The sequence below is a fragment of the Salmo salar genome, chromosome 06, assembly GCF_965601325.2.
Source record: "Salmo salar chromosome 06, fSalSal1, whole genome shotgun sequence".
Lineage (NCBI taxonomy): Eukaryota > Metazoa > Chordata > Actinopteri > Salmoniformes > Salmonidae > Salmo > Salmo salar.
This window is the reverse complement of record NC_138296.1, coordinates 98,742,501-98,755,071: the sequence shown is the minus strand read 5'-3', so window position 1 is coordinate 98,755,071 and position 12,571 is coordinate 98,742,501. Positions and strand designations below refer to the sequence as shown.

General features: G+C 43.7%; 1 protein-coding gene across 1 annotated transcript in view; it reads left to right on the top strand.

Annotated features, from left to right (window-relative positions):
• The window catches only part of LOC106608375 (kinesin-like protein KIF3B), a 90,821-nt gene that overhangs the window by 76,182 nt on the left and 2,068 nt on the right, over positions 1 to 12,571 (top strand). Inside the window, exons 9-10 of the mRNA XM_045721253.2 lie at positions 11,926 to 11,967; positions 12,067 to 12,571. The exon at positions 12,067 to 12,571 is cut by the window's right edge and continues 516 nt beyond it. The gene's annotated coding sequence lies outside the window, so the exon portion shown is untranslated. The remainder of the gene's footprint in view (positions 1 to 11,925; positions 11,968 to 12,066) is intronic.

The window sequence follows — 12,571 nt, the reverse complement described above, 5'->3', positions numbered from 1 at the left end:
GTATAGGAGACAGGGATACTGGTGTGATGGAGGTAGATATGTATAGGGGGAAGGGGACAGGGATACTGGAGTGATGGAGGTAGATATGTATAGGGGACAGGGGACAGGGATACTGGAGTTATAGAATAGATGCAGTGCATTCAGAAAGTTTTCAGACCCCTTGACATTTTTCACATTTTGTTACATTACAACCTTATTTTAAAATGGATAAGACCCTTCTCCCCCGATTGCTCAGTTTGGCCGAGCAGCTATATCTAGGAAGAGTCTTGGTTTTTAAGAATGATGGAGGCCACTGTGTTCTTGAGGAACTTCAGTGCTGCAGAAATGTTTTGGTACCCTTCCCCAGATTGCAAACATTTCTAAAAACCTGTTTTTGCCTTGTCATTATGGGGTATTGTGTGTAGATTGATGAGGAACATTTCCAATTTAATATATTTTAGAATAAGGCTGTAACGTAACAAAATGTGGAAAAAGTCAAGGGGTCTGAGTACTTTCCGAATGCACTGTACACAAAATACCCCATAATGACGAAGTGCAAACATATTTTTTTGAAATATTTGCTCATTTATAAAAAAAAATCTAAACAGAAATACCTTATTTACATAAGTATTCAGACCCTTTGCTATGAGGCTCAACATTGAGCTCAGGTGCATCCTGTTTCCATTGATCATCCTTGAGATGTTTCTACAACTTGATTGGAGTCTACCTGTGGTAAATTCAATTGATTGGACATGATTTGGAAAGGCTCACACCTGTCTATATAAAGTCCCACAGTTGACAGTGCATGTCAGAGCAAAAACCAAGCCAAGGAATTGTCCGTAGAGCTCCGAGACAGGATTGTGTCGAGGCACAGATCTGGGGAAAGGGTACCAATAAATGTTTACAGCATTGAAGGTCCCCAAGAACACAGTGGCCTCTATCATTCAATTCAATTCGCTTTATTGGCATGACGTAACAATGTACATATTGCCAAAGCTTATTTTGGATATTTACAATAAAAATGAGAATCAAAATTGTCAACGGGACAACAGTAACAACAATAACCAAGGGTCAGAATAACCATACATTCAATAATAACAATAATCATACAGTAGAGGACATGTGCAGGTTGATTGGTCTGTCAGACACTGTCCCTCAACTTACGGCAGGCAGCAATGTAGTGCGCTGCCAACCCACAGCTCTCTGTGTCCTCCCCCAACAGGACGGGTAGCCTATCCTCATCAGAGAGGTCTTTGAAACCTTGAATAAGGGTTTATATTTGGAGAAATGACACTCTCTAATTGTTTATATTTTTGACATTTTGTCAGGAAATGTAGCTCCGTCTCAGGTTCTGCTGTGGTGCAGTGGCTGCACAGCCTTTCCTCTACAGGGAGCCAGGTTTTCCTGTGTCTACCCTTCTCAATGGCAAGGCTGTGCTCACTGAGCCTGTACTTTGTCAAGGTTTTTCTAAGGTTTTGATCAGTAACCATGGTCAAATAGTTTGCTACGGTGTACTGGCGATTTAGGGCCAGATAGCACTGCATTTTGCTTTGTGTTTGTGTTTCTCAATAAGCAATGTAGTTTTGTTTTGACTGTGTTGTAATTTGGTTTATTCTGATTGATTGGATGTTCTGGTCCTGAGGCTTCAGTGTGTTAGTAGAACAGGTTAGTGAACTCAGCCCCAGGACCAGCTGGATGAGGGTCCTGAGGCTTCAGTGTGTTAGTAGAACAGGTTAGTGAACTCAGCCCCAGGACCAGCTGGATGAGGGTCCTGAGGTTTCAGTGTGTTAGTAGAACAGGTTTGTGAACTCAGCCCCAGGACCAGCTGGATGAGGGTCCTGAGGTTTCAGTGTGTTAGTAGAACAGGTTTGTGAACTCAGCCCCAGGACCAGCTGGATGAGGGTCCTGAGGTTTCAGTGTGTTAGTAGAACAGGTTTGTGAACTCAGCCCCAGGACCAGCTGGATGAGGGTCCTGAGGCTTCAGTGTGTTAGTAGAACAGGTTAGTGAACTCAGCCCCAGGACCAGCTGGATGAGGGTCCTGAGGTTTCAGTGTGTTAGTAGAACAGGTTAGTGAACTCAGCCCCAGGACCAGCTGGATGAGGGTCCTGAGGTTTCAGTGTGTTAGTAGAACAGGTTAGTGAACTCAGCCCCAGGACCAGCTGGATGAGGGTCCTGAGGCTTCAGTGTGTTAGTAGAACAGGTTTGTGAACTCAGCCCCAGGACCAGCTGGATGAGGGTCCTGAGGCTTCAGTGTGTTAGTAGAACAGGTTTGTGAACTCAGCCCCAGGACCAGCTGGATGAGGGTCCTGAGGCTTCAGTGTGTTAGTAGAACAGGTTTGTGAACTCAGCCCCAGGACCAGCTGGATGAGGGGAGTCTTTTTTTTGCTCAGCTCTTGGCATTGCAGGGCTTGGTAATGATATGAGAGGGGGTCATTGTATTTTAGATGTTTCCAAAACTTAATAGCTCTTTTTTGAGTTTTTATTATTAGTGGATATTGGCCGAATTCTGCCCTGCATGCATTGTTTGTAGTTTTCCTCTGGACACGTAGGAGAATCTTACAGAACTCTGCATGCAGGGTTTCAATGGGATGTTTGTCCCATTTGATGAAATCTTGTTTTGTAAGTGGACCCCACACCTCGCTGCCATAAAGTGCAATTGGTTCAATGACATATTCAATTAGTTTTAGCCAAATTTTAATAGGTATTTCAATTTGAATTTGCTTTTTAATGGCGTAGAATGCCCTGCGTGCTTTCTCTCTCAGTTCATTCACTGCCTCATTAAGGTGTCCAGTTGAGCTTATTTTTAAACCTCAGTAATTGTAGTGTGTACAGTACTCTATATATTTTGTACCAATTGAGAACTTTGGTCTAATTCCCTGAGATCTGGATCTTCTCTGGAAAATCATTATTTTAGTATTTTTGGGGTTTACTCTCAGGGCCCAGGTCTGGCAGTACTGCTCTAGCAGGTCCAGGCTCTGCTGTAGGCCATGTGCTGTGGGGGTTTACTGCCAGGGCCCAGGTCTGGCAGTACTGCTCTAGCAGGTCCAGGCTCTGCTGTAGGCCATGTACTGTGGGGGTTTACTGCCAGGGCCCAGGTCTGGCAGTACTGCTCTAGCAGGTCCAGGCTCTGCTGTAGGCCATGTACTGTGGGGGTTTAATGCCAGGGCCCATGTCTGGCAGTACTGCTCTAGCAGGTCCAGACTCTGCTGTAGGCCAGGTACTGTGGGTGACAGCAGGCATAGGTCATCTGCAAAGAGTAGGCATTTAACTTCTGAATTGTGGAGATTAACACCAGGGGCTGAGGATTTTTCTAGAATAGTGGCCAATTTGTTGATGTAAATATTGAAGAGTGCAGGGCTCAGATTGCAACCCTGGCGAAGGCCCCGCCCCTGTTGCCAGTAGACATTGATTTAATTATGTCATATGATTTAGTTGTTTCATTCTTAAATGGAAGAAGTTTGGAACCACCAAGACTCTTCCTAGAGCTGGCCGCCCGGCCAAACTGAGCAATCGGGGGAGAAGGGCCTTGGTCAGGGAGGTGACCAAGAACCGATGGTTACTCTGACAGAGCTCCAGAGTTCCTCTGGAGATGGGAGAACCTTCCAGAAGGACAACCATCTCTGCAGCACTCCACCAATCAGGCCTTTATGGTAAAAAGGCACCTAAAGGACTCTGACCATGAGAAACAAGATTTTCTGGTCTGATGAAACCAAGATTGAACTCTTTGGCCTGAGTGCCAAGCGTCACGTCTGGAGGAAACCTGGCACCATCCCTACGGTGAAGCATGGTGGTGGCAGCGTCATGCTGTGGGGATGTTTTTCAGCAGCAGGGACTGGGAGACTAGTCAGGATCGAGGGAAAGATGAATGGAGCAAAGTACAGAGAGATCCTTGATGAAAACTTGCTCCAGAGCACTCAGGACCTCAGACTGGGGTGAAGGTTCACCTTCCAACAGGACAACGACCCTAAGCACACAGCCAAGAACAACGCAGGAGTGGCTTCGGGACAAGTCTCTGAATGTCCTTGAGTGGCCCAGCTAGAGCCCAGACTTGAACCCGATCGAACATCTCTGGAGAGACCTGAAAACAGCTGTACAGCAACGCTCCCCATCCAACCTGACAGAGCTTGAGAGGATCTGCAGAGAAGAATGGGAGAAACTCCCCAAATACAGGTGTGCTAAGCTTGTAGCATCATACCCAAGAAGACTCAATTCTGTAATCACTGCCAAAGGTGCTTCAACAAAGTACTGAGTGAAGGGTCTGAATACTCATGTTAATGTGATATTTACTCTCCACCTACACCTACCTCTCCCTCATCGTGTGTGTGTGTGTGTGTGTGTGTGTGTGTGTGTGTGTGTGTGTGTGTGTGTGTGTGTGTGTGTGTGTGTGTGTAGATGTTGGACACACACACACTGGATAGAACACACACACACACACACACTGGATAGAACACACACACACACTAGATAAAAAACACACACACACACACTAGATAAAAAACACACACACACACTAGATAAAACACACACACACTAGATAAAACACACACACACACACACACTGGATAGAACACACACACACACACACACACACACACACACACACACACACACACACTGGATAGAACACACACACACACACACACACTAGATAAAACACACACACACACACACTAGATAAAACACACACACACACTGGATAGAACACACACACACACACACACACACACACACACACACACACTAGATAAAACACACACACACACTGGACGAAACACACACACACACACACACACACACACTGGATAGACACATGGATATACTGGACACTACTGAGGTAGGACACACACACAGGATAAAACACACACACACACACACACACACACACACACACACACACTGGATAAAACACGCACACACACACACACACACACACACACACACTAGATAAAACACACACACACACACTGGATACAACACACACACACACACACACACACACACACACACACACACACACACACTAGATAAAACACACACACACACTGGACGAAACACACACACACACACACACACACACACACACACACACACACACACACACACACACACACACACACACACACTGGATAGACACATGGATATACTGGACACTACTGAGGTAGGACACACACACTGGAAAAAACACACACACACACACACACACACTGGATAAAACACACACACACACACACACACACTGAGGTAGGACACTACTGAGGTAGGACACAGACGCATACAGACTATATAAACACACACAGACTTGATGCTGGTGGTAGTGGCATTGGAGGGCCAGTAGAGGGCAGTGTACCTGTGATTGCAGTCTGTCCTGTTCCATCACACAACTAATATTAATCTTCTAAATCAATAGAAGTAGAATTAAATCAGAATTTATTAACTTTAATAGCAATTGTTTGTTAAAGGGCAAGTTCAGTATTGAGGAACCATCTAACATCAAGTTGTAAAATACTGAACTTCCCCTTTAAGTGTATGACGCTTACTAGGTTACCAGCTAGGTACAGGGAGGCAACAGCACCAGGTAATGTCCTTCAGCTGAGAATTCCCGTGGTCACCAGACATCCCAGGGCATCGACGATGTCTTAACCCTGGGGCTATGGCTAAACTATGGCTGAACTATGGCTGAACTATGGCTAAACTATGGCTGAACTATGGCTAAACTATGGCTGAACTATTGCTAAACTATGGCTGAACTATGGCTGAACTATGGCTGAACTATGGCTGAACTATGGCTGAACTATGGCTGAACTATGGCTGAACTATGGCTGAACTATTGCTAAACTATGGCTGAACTATGGCTGAACTATGGCTGAACTATTGCTAAACTATGGCTGAACTATGGCTGAACTATGGCTGAACTATGGCTGAACTATGGCTGAACTATGGCTGAACTATGGCTGAACTATGGCTGAACTATGGCTGAACTCCCACCCCAAACCATTACAGCCATCTGACCATGGCTAGGGGCTGTGGAGATCATGACATTTAGGTCAGCCGGTGATCGTCAAGCATGTAACTGCAGGTCTTCACGGTAATTGACCGTTCATTAACATAAACACATTTAGCATCTCCTGGCTTCCACACAGCCTACAGGCCACTGATGCAGACCTGTGGAACATCTACATTTTAAAAAGTCGAATAAATCCATGTAATATAGTCTACCTACACCATCACAATAAATCCATGTAATATAGTCTACCTACACCGTCACAATAAACCCATGTAATATAGTCTACCTACACCATCACAATAAATCCATGTAATATAGTCTACCTACACCATCACAATAAATCCATGTAATATAGTCTACCTACACCATCACAATAAATCCATGTAATATAGTCTACCTACACCATCACAATAAATCCATGTAATATAGTCTACACCATCACAATAAATCCATGTAATATAGTCTACCTACACCATCACAATAAATCCATGTAATATAGTCTACACCATCACAATAAATCCATGTACTATAGTCTACCTACACCATCACAATAAATCCATGTAATATAGTCTACACCACCACAATAAATCCATGTAATATAGTCTACACCATCACAATAAAACCATGTAATATAGTCTACACCATCACAATAAATCCATGTAATATAGTCTACCTACACCATCACAATAAATCCATGTAATATAGTCTACCTACACCATCACAATAAATCCATGTAATATAGTCTACACCATCACAATAAATCCATGTAATATAGTCTACACCATCACAATAAATCCATGTAATATAGTCTACCTACACCATCACAATAAATCCATGTAATATAGTCTACCTACACCATCACAATAAATCCATGTACTATAGTCTACACCATCACAATAAATCCATGTACTATAGTCTACCTACACCATCACAATAAATCCATGTAATATAGTCTACCTACACCATCACAATAAATCCATGTAATATAGTCTACACCACCACAATAAATCCATGTAATATAGTCTACCTACACCATCACAATAAATCCATGTAATATAGTCTACACCACCACAATAAATCCATGTAATATATCCTACACCATCACAATAAATCCATGTAATATAGTCTACACCTTCACAATAAATCCATGTAATATAGTCTACCTACACCATCACAATAAATCCATGTAATATAGTCTACCTACACCGTCACAATAAACCCATGTAATATAGTCTACCTACACCATCACAATAAATCCATGTAATATAGTCTACCTACACCATCACAATAAATCCATGTAATATAGTCTACCTACACCATCACAATAAATCCATGTAATATAGTCTACACCATCACAATAAATCCATGTAATATATCCTACACCATCACAATAAATCCATGTAATATAGTCTACACCATCACAATAAATCCATGTAATATAGTCTACACCATCACAATAAATCCATGTAATATATCCTACACCATCACAATAAATCCATGTAATATAGTCTACACCTTCACAATAAATCCATGTAATATAGTCTACCTACACCATCACAATAAATCCATGTAATATAGTCTACACCATCACAATAAATCCATGTAATATAGTCTACACCATCACAATAAATCCATGTAATATAGTCTACACCTTCACAATAAATCCATGTAATATAACCTACACCTTCACAATAAATCCATGATTTATTATTAGACAGGTCTAAAGAAACATGATATGAAGAAAATGTAGTCTATTTCAGAAGAACAGAATAGCATACTCTGAGTTGTCCTTATGTTAGGTCCTGATGTGGCTGTGCCATATGGCTGTGGGCGACTAGTTAATTTAGAAAACAAGATTTGCTTGTAATTCCGTGGAATTATTTCATATTATTTTATAGTATGAAGAACACAATTGAACAAAGCTGAATAAGCGGTTAAAGAAACTGGTCCTCCTATATGCTTAAGGTGGAGTTAATGTAACTTTAGTTGTTTAACAGACGTTGTGCTATATGTTTAGATTTGTAATACATTGTAAGGCTGCATGATGAGGCTCTAATGAGGATTTGAAAGAAGTTGCTTGAAAGGCATGAGCTCTGCTTAGTTTTTAGCGCAGGCTGTACACACTTCATCAGTCTCTCATTCGCAATTTAACAAGCACTTGATAATGCCTCAAATTTCTCGGCTGCATCCCCTATGTGTAGCCGTAATTCCCCCCCCCCCCCCCCCCCCCAAAAAAAGTATTTTGCGGCCAGAGGCCGTTGTGCCCTTGGGCTGAATATAATAATTCCGTTCTCCCGGTTGCCAATCGCCTTGCTCCGAAGCACCTCTCACTCACATGGCTCTCTCAGATATCTCAATTCTTATTAGCCAATGGCCGTCACGTGATCGGGTTATTCTCACAGGTACCCCAGCTCCGAAGTAGGCTACTAGTGAAAACAGACACATCGGGGACAAATTCCAAGGAGCATATTGAAGATGCTAGAAGAACTGTCCACATTTAATTTTCATCAGCCAACAAGATGAGAAACAAAACAGCAAAAGCACTAGCCTGTATAAATCCCCCCCCCTTAGTACAGCAGTTGACCTGTTCTGTGCGATATATATTCCAAACAGTCCCGGGACAGTTGTGGGATGCGATACATCCCATAATAATACAACCACTGGCATCAAAACAACTTTTATCAATGAGCCTGACGTTAACAGATTAAAATGTTGATAAACTATTAGGCTATTTCTTCACATTATAAGCGCAGCAATGCGCAGTAGGCAAATAAGCGCGAATATACCAAAATGCAATTAATAAATAAGCGGGAAAAACACCATTCTTAAAAGTGAACGCAAATGCGATCATGGATGTAATGCTTTATTATAAAAAGGGTCATTTTTATGGTGAAACTGATCTTCCCCAAACTCACGCGCTGCCTAAATATGCCAGGTAGGGTCTACACTGGTTATAATTGTATGATGTTATTTGGACACTTTAGTTGTGATGATAGGCCAGGCTACATGCGTATCAATACATACATGTGCGACTACGATTTGAAAAAGTTGGAGGGGGAAAAAAATGGCATGAGCTGTTTCTTGCCTTACTGCACACAAGCTGGGCATCATTCACAAGTGATAATATACACTACATGACCAAAAGTATGTGGACACTTGCTGGTCGAACATCTCATCCCAACATCATGGGCATTAATATGGAGTTGGTCCCCCCCTTTGCTGCTATAACAGCCTCCACTATTCTGGGAAGGCATTAATATGGAGTTGGTCCCCCCCTTTGCTGCTATAACAGCCTCCACTCTTCTGGGAAGGCATTAATATGGAGTTGGTCCCCCCTTTGCTGCTATAACAGCCTCCACTCTTCTGGGAAGGCATTAATATGGAGTTGGTCCCCCCCTTTGCTGCTATAACAGCCTCCACTCTTCAGGGAAGTCATTAATATGGAGTTGGTCCCCCCTTTGCTGCTATAACAGCCTCCACTCTTCAGGGAAGTCATTAATATGGAGTTGGTCCCCCCCTTTGCTGCTATAACAGCCTCCACTCTTCTGGGAAGGCATTAATATGGAGTTGGTCCCCCCCTTTGCTGCTATAACAGCCTCCACTCTTCTAGGAAGTCATTAATATGGAGTTGGTCCCCCCCCTTTGCTGCTATAACAGCCTCCACTCTTCTGGGAAGTCATTAATATGGAGTTAGTCCCCCCTTTGCTGCTATAACAGCCTCCACTCTTCTGGGAAGGCATTAATATGGAGTTGGTCCCCCCCCTTTGCTGCTATAACAGCCTCCACTCTTCAGGGAAGTCATTAATATGGAGTTGGTCCCCCCTTTGCTGCTATAACAGCCTCCACTCTTCTGGGAAGTCATTAATATGGAGTTGGTCCCCCCTTTGCTGCTATAACAGCCTCCACTCTTCTGGGAAGGCTTTCCACTAGATGTTGGAACATTGCTGCTATAACAGCCTCCACTCTTCTGGGAAGGCTTTCCACTAGATGTTGGAACATTGCTGCTATAACAGCCTCCACTCTTCTGGGAAGGCTTTCCACTAGATGTTGGAACATTGCTGCTATAACAGCCTCCACTCTTCTGGGAAGGGCTTTCCACTAGATGTTGGAACATTGCTGCAGGGACTTGCTTTCATTCAGCCACAAGAGCATTAGTGAGGTCGAGTAAGGCACTTAACCCTCTTCTTCTCACCTTCTGGATAAGAGCTTCTACTAAATGACTAAAATGTAAACTAAAATGGGCACTGATGTTGGGTGATTAGGTCTGGCTCGCAGTTGGCATTCCAATTCTTCCCAAAGGTGTTCAGTGGGGTTGAAGTCAGGGCTCTGTGCAAGCCAGTCAAGTTCTTCCACACCGATTTCAACAAACTATTTCTGTTGGACCTCGCTTTGTGCACGGGGGCATTGTCATGCTGAAACAGGAAAGGGCCTGCCACGAAGTTGGAAGCACAGAATCGTCTGTCACAGCGTTAAGATTTCCCTTCACTGGAACTAAGGGGCCCGAACCATGAAAAACAGCCCCAGACCATTATTCCTCCTCCACCAAACTTTACAGTTGGCACTCTCCATTGGGTCAGGTAGCGTTCTCCTGGCATCCGCCAAACCCAGATTCGTCCATTGGACTGCCAGGTGGTGAAGCGTGATTCATCACTCCAGAGAACGCGTTTCCACTGCTCTAGAGTCCAATGGCGGTTAGCTTTACACCCCTCCAGCCGACGCCTGGTATTGCGCATGGTGATCTTAGGCTTGTGTGCGGCTGCTCAGCCATGGAAACCCATTTCATGGAGCTCCTGATGAACAGTTCTTGTGCTGACGTTGCTTCCAGAGGCAGTTTGGAACTCGGTAGTGAGGGACGTAACCAAGGACAGAAGATTTTGAGTAGCTACGCGCTTCAACACTCTGCGGTCACGTTCTGTGAATTCGTGTGGCCTACCACTTCGCGGCTGAGCCGTTGTTGCTCCTAGACGTTTCCACTTCACAATAACAACACTTACACTTGACTGGGGCAGCTCTAGCAAGGCTGAAATTTGACAAACTGACTTGTTGGAAAGGTGGCATCCTATGACGGTGCCACGTTGAAAGTCACTGAGCTCTTCAGTAAGGCCATTCTACTGCCAATGTTTGTTTATGGAGATTGCATGGATGTGTGCTCGATTTTATACACCTGTCAGCAACAGGTGTGGCTGAAAGCCAAAACCACTCATTTGAAGTGGTGTCCACATACATACATACACACACACACACACAAAGTATATTTTACAAGTGATAGGCTAATATCACCCATTAGAATATTCTTGATTTAATCTTGTCTTTACATACTAAATAATATATGTGTGACATTAGTTTTGATTTAGAATGGACCATTATGATGCACCTGTCTGGAAAACGGAAAAATACATGTCTTCTATGCACTTAAATAGCAAATGGAGGATGCTTCCCATGGTTCATTTTCATGCCAGCCAGGTCGACTTTACTCCTGTTGTAAAGATAAACAATGTGCTTCATATTAGGAAAGTTGAGAAATAAATATAGTAGGCCTAGCCTATAGAAAGCTGATGGGATCCTCCTCTTTTTAATAGAGGCCATCACTCTGTTTTCTCACACAATAGCCTATAGAAATGTTGTGCAACATGAGGTCATGGACTCTCATGAAGTGTTTGATTAGATTTTCCATTACATTTGTATTGATGTCAGAGTGATTAGAGGGACGATAGAGCGCTGAGTACCAGGCATTTAGCTAGTTTGGTAGGTTACTAACGACCATCAGCAACATCAGAGCTTGGAGAAGACTAACTACCGTGACTAAACGGTCTCGTGGAATTTGACAGCCCGCCGGTGTGGCGGTAATACTGTCACCGTAACAGCCCTAACCATGGCTCACTTTCCCCCTCTCTTCCTCTCCTCTCTTCCTCTCCTCTCTTCCTCCTCTCCTCCTCCTCAGGGCGAGGTTGAACTTCTCAGCCAACTTACCTGATCAATAAAGGTGAATAGAATGAATAACTACACACACACATACACACACACACACACACACACACACACACCCAGCTATCCCCTGACTGCTGTCTGACCTGTGTTTCAGGACGGCTTTGAGGCGGCAGCGGATGAGGTAGAGGCTGCGCCACGTGGAACATTCCTCCCCTCTCTCCCCGGATCAGCGCTTCAATGTTCTCATCTCCTACCCCTATTTTATTACTAGCTTCCTCCCTCTTCCTCCCGTCCTCCTTCCGTCCTCCCCTCCCAACATGTCAGGCTAACGCTGTACACTTAATCTGTATGGTTGGTGTTAGCAGGATGCTAGGCTAATGGCTAGCTCTGAACAGGTCATCTGTGTGGGAGTGTTAGCAGGATGCTATGCTAAAGGCTAATGTAAATTAGATGACAGGGTAGCACAGAGCATGGATCTATAGCGCCCTCTATCTGTAGAGGCAGGTAACAACAAAACTCACTATTCTCTGAACCCAATAAAATTGTGTCATGATTGTCTCAGATGAGGGGAGAATAAAGACTCACTGGTCCAGTTCAGCATCAGGGTCCAGTACCTACCATGTACATATGATCAGGGAGATCGTTGAAGAATCACTTTG